The sequence below is a fragment of the Macadamia integrifolia genome, chromosome 6 (assembly GCF_013358625.1).
Source record: "Macadamia integrifolia cultivar HAES 741 chromosome 6, SCU_Mint_v3, whole genome shotgun sequence".
Taxonomy (NCBI): domain Eukaryota; kingdom Viridiplantae; phylum Streptophyta; class Magnoliopsida; order Proteales; family Proteaceae; genus Macadamia; species Macadamia integrifolia.
Window position 1 is genome coordinate 32,515,966 of NC_056562.1, and position 5,302 is coordinate 32,521,267.

The window sequence follows — 5,302 nt, forward strand, 5'->3', positions numbered from 1 at the left end:
AAGTGTGTGAAGACTCAAGACTTCAGAAAAGAAATTTTCACTATCATCATCCAACTCATCCATACACTCTTGGAATTCTGAATCAAAATCAATATCAAAGTTGGTAACTAAATCATCAGAAAAATCCAGAAAATCCTCAAGCATATTGATCTCTTCTTCCATATGTGGTTGCTTGCCAATCCTAAACATGTTAAACTCAACAGTTTGGTTACCAAAAGATAATCTTAGGAAACCATTCCGGCAATTGATTAATGCATTACTGGTAGCCAAGAATGGTCTTCCTAGAATTATTGGGATCTCATCCTTGGTTGAGAAGGGCTTAGTATCTAACACAATGAAATCAACAGGGAAAATAAATTCCCCCACCTTTAGTAAGACATCCTCAACCATCCCTTTAGGAATCTTAACAGACCTATCTGCCAACTGAAGAGTAGTTCCAGTGGCTTTCAATTCTCCCAATCCTAGTTGCTTGTACACATGGTAAGGTAAAAGATTCACACTTGCGCCAAGGTCAAGTAAGGCATGCTCAATATAGGTGTTGCCTATGACACAAGATATGGTAGGGCTCCCTGGATCCTTATACTTGGCTGCTATAGGCTGAGTAATTATGGAACTAATGTTACCTGCCAAGAACGCCTTTTTGGGCACACTAGTGATACGTTTGTGAGTACACAAATCTTTCAGTACCTTTGCATAGGCGGGGATCTGGGATATGGCATCCAAAAGAGGGATGTTCACTTCTACCTTTTTGAAGACTTCTAAAATTTTATCCATGGAAGCAGTCTTCTTTTTGTGTACCAAGCGATTAGGAAATGGGATAGGATGAACATAAGGACTGTTAGGGATTTGCCCCTGTTCAGAAGAATCATTTTTGGTTTCCTCAACCAAATCATCTTTAGTTTCAGAAAAATCTTTAGGTTCATCAGACGAACCTGGAACAAGAGGCACACTTGTGTCCTCAACTGAAGAAGAGTTAACAGGAGTAATAGATGGGGAAGATTTAGGAACGCTCTGTAGGTACTCTCTACCACTCCTAAGGGCATAAACAACATTGCATTGGTTAGAGGGCCCTTGTTGAGTCTGACCTTGTACTATATTCAGTGGTGCATTAGTTGGTCCTTGTAAACTAACAGGCTGATGATGCCTAGGGTTAGGCTCTGGTTGACTGGGTAAAGTTCCCTTCTCCCTCTCACGCATAATTGAGACAACTTGGGTAAGTTCTCTCGTAAGATTTTGATGGCTTGTCATGAGGAGGGCCATATTTTTTTCCAAGTCACTTATTCTACTTGCCTCTCCAGTGTTGGTAAACCCAGGGGGTTGCTGATAAGATGATAGGAGAGGGGCCCTAGGAAAACTCGCCTGAGGTCCTACATTTGACCTAGGAAAAGTATTTTGGGAAAAAGATTGTTGTGTAAAGGGAGGCCTTTGGGGTCCAGGTTGACCTTGATTATAGAAATTGGAAGGTCCTGCTTGGTTGCCCTGATTCCAAGAGAAATTTGGGTGATTTCTCCATCCTGGATTGTAGGTGTTACTATATGGATTATTCTGGTATAAGGCATTAACACTATCATTAGAAGTGCCCCCAGAGGTGTTGGGGCATTCTTCTATGACATGTCCAGGGGACTGGCACCAAGCACAAATCTTAACCAAATTGACTGATGATGGCTCTCTAGGAACAATAGCCTCAATCCTCTTGATTAGGCTATCCAAATGGGCTTCCTTGGCTACTATCCCATCCACAAAATATCATTTTCCTCCTATAGTTCTTTCACTCTCTTGGGTTGATTCCCACTCACGGGTTTTGTCAGCTAAGTCAAGTAAGAATTCCCATGCCTTTCCTTCATCTGTAAAGGATGTGAATCCCTCAGGGCACATAGACTCTATCATTTGTTTAGTTGGGTAATCAATACCCTCATAAATTATTTGACATAAATGCCATAGGTCTAGGCCATGGTGAGGGCATTCTTGGAGTAGATCCTTGAATCTCTCCATAAGTTTGGAAAATGACTCACTAGGCTTTTGCCTAAACTGAAGGATGTCACTTCTAAGCTTATTGGTCTTGTGAGTTGGGAAAAACTTCTTAAGGAAGACAACTGTGAACTGTTCCCATGAGGTTATGGAATTTGTGGGTAACCCATACAACCACTTCTTAGCTTGGTCTTTCAATGCAAAAGTGATAAACCTAAGCTTAACAGCATCATCAGAAAGCTGTTGGATCTTAATTAGAACACATACCTCTTCAAATTCCCTTAGAAATAGGTATGCATCCTCAGAGGTCAACCCATGGAAGTGGGGCAACATAGTGATGTATTGAGATTTGAGTTCAAAATTATTGCCCTGGGCTTGTGGTAGAACTATGCAGGAAGGTTGGGCTGTTCTAGCAGGGTAGAACCTATCTTTCAGAGATTTAGGTGAAGGGTTTTGCTGTTGGTCTCCCATATTGAAGGGTTTTAAAGAGAGCAAACGTATAGGGTCACTACTTGTTGGATCTCTTCTTTCTAACCGATTCTTAGTATTACGTACCCACTTAACACTCATGCAACAGAAAACTACCCACAACTAAAGTAAGACAAGCACAAAAGAATGGATAGCAAAACTTTTTTTTTTAATGATTTTTTTTATTTTTTTTTTTTTTTTTGCTTTTTGGGAGCTTACCGGCAGGGATCCGGGGTTGCTCAGGTCAATTCCTGAGGTACTGCTACAGGGCGAAACCTGTCTTTATCATACTGTGAGGCATGGCGACCTCCACTGATACAACTATTATTGCAAGTTGTTCTTCTCAGGAATTCAATAAAAGAAAAGGAAAAATATAAAACTAAGCAAACAAAGCACTCCGATTTACCAAAAGAAAGTGAAAAATAACATGGAACTGTCTCCCCGGCAACGGCGCCAAAAACTTGTTTGAGATTTAAAATGTAACCGCAAGCGTACGGATCAGTGTAGCTACGGGTCGAACACAGGGAGAGCAGCCACTTTATTTTTTATTTCTTTTAATAATGCGAAAGTGAACTGATTAATGGTTGTGATCTAATTCTAATTACCGTCCTAAACATATGTATCTAAAATAACGTCCTAACCATTCGTCATCTAAGAATTTAAAGACGCAAGCCACTTAATTAAAATTAAATAAATAAATAACTGAAAAATAAACTACCCACGTAATTAAAAAAAAAATAAATAAATAAAGGAAAAAATACTGAAATAAAAATAAAGAAAAAGAAAGGGGATAAAGCTAGAGAGAGACTCACAAGTAGGTTTCTCTACTTAGCCCGAGGGATGCATCATAATATGAGCTTCCCTACTTGACCAGAGAGTCACTCTTACAAGGGTTACTCTACTTGGCTTTAGGGAAAGGGAGACAATTAAAATAAAAGCAATAAATTGATGGTTCTATGGCTAGGAGGGGCAAAGCCAACACATACTGTCACACCCCGTTCACCCTGAACCGGAGCGGTGACCGAGTTAACACCGGTTAACCCAAACCTGCCAGGATCATCAGATACTGTATTCCACCACAGCATACACACACTAACATCAATTCATCAGATCAGCGGAAGACTAAGTTTTACCTGTAAATAATTCCCATATACTTGATACCCAAATGGTGATACAATAATTATATACATTTGGGCCCGAAGGCATGATATATACACAAAAAGAATAAAGTTCAAATATCAAGTATATACAAGAATTCATCAAAAATCATCAGAGTACACAGCTCGGCTCGGTATCAAGGCTGGAGCTCAGCTCGGCATCAAGGGTTGTGCCCATCTCGGCATCACATAGAAGAGCTCAGCTCGGCCTCGGTAGTGGAGCTCAGCACGGCCTCCAAGGGGGAGCTCAGCTCGGCCTCAGAACTGCTGTCCCGCAGCACAGCTCTCACATGCACAGTCTACGCCGTGCTCAAACTCCTCAGGGGTCCACCAGTCCTCTTCAGGAAACTCGACTGTGGGACCCACCCCATGCTCCTCAGATGAATGACCTGCAAAATCATCTAAAAAGGGGTGTACACGTGGAATGAGCTCACTAGCTCAGTAAGTAAAGAGGTGGACCATACACAACAGTCCACACATCACAACACATCATATGCACTACATGCCATGCAATTCATTTTAAATCACATACACCTAATCAACATTACTAAGTCTTTGGTTTTAGTGCTACTACAACCACGGTGCGCGTATACTCCGGGTACGAGCCGCGAACTCCCTCCCGCGATACGCCCATAGGGCTGTTGGAGAAGGCCCACCGTGAGTACTCGAAAAATAAAGACAATGCCGTCCACCGGCTCTCAACAGAAATGTAAATAAATGAAATAAAAGTGCTGACTCCAGCAATTTAAAAGCAGTACGATTGGCCCTCTTGAATGTACCACCGGGGTTGCCGACTGTCCTACATGACTCGCCGGGCGTAATGCCTAACCGCCACAGTGTCCGACAACCGCGACCCCTGCTTCCCCCCAAATGGCAACTCAACACCTTAACCCCTGTTGGGAAGGGTCGTAGCACGGGATGGTGATAATCCTAATACCGCATGCTCCTATATGACAGTACGACTGCATAGTGCCTCCGTGTCCCATACCACGGGCCACCAATGCATTCGTTTCCAAGCCGACCACGGCATCTAGTCTATCAATGCATTATGCTCCATGATGTCCACATTCAACATATAAACATCTCATTCAATTGGCATTTGAAAGGTAACATAGCATATATGCACATCAATGAGTGGAATGACTAATCTATATAGCATATTCATGATGACATGACTAGATTAGATATAGTTATATGAATGCCAAACAAATGCCTTGAAACAAGGCCAAACGTCCTCTCTCCACTTACTTGTAGTGTACAAGGATTCCCGTTCGGTACGGGTGAGATCCGGAGCGAATCGGGTAGGATTTGGTGAACCTAACATAATTGAGAGGGGTTAGTACTTCACCATTTTAGAATCAAAATTAATGTAATCCGACGTCAAAATCATGTTTAGAACGTCGAAAGAAGGTCCCACGTCCGATTTGGGCTCGATCGGACATAAGGGTCATCTTCGGGGCCACTCAGGTGGGTCGGACAGGTGGGCTGTCTACCCACCGGTCCTACCCGCCGGTTTGGACCGGCGGGTATGGACCCGCCGGTCCTACCCGCCGGTTTGGCCAGGGACCCCCCTGCCCTCTCAGGTGGGTGCTCTCAGGCGGGTAGGGACCCGCCGGTTGTACCCGCCGGTTTTGGCGAAAAAACCCCAGTTTCTTCTCAACTCCCTCCATTCCTTGGGGACCCAAATGGGGCTTTTCTCAACCCATTCT

At 43.1% G+C, this 5,302-nt stretch overlaps 1 non-coding gene across 1 annotated transcript; it reads left to right on the top strand.

The window, feature by feature from the left end:
• Window positions 1–1,945: 1,945 nt before the first annotated feature.
• LOC122083027 lies at window positions 1,946–2,052 on the top strand. The gene has a single exon (XR_006141552.1). It is a non-coding gene; the product is annotated as a small nucleolar RNA R71 (small nucleolar RNA).
• The last annotated feature ends 3,250 nt before the right edge of the window (window positions 2,053–5,302 follow it).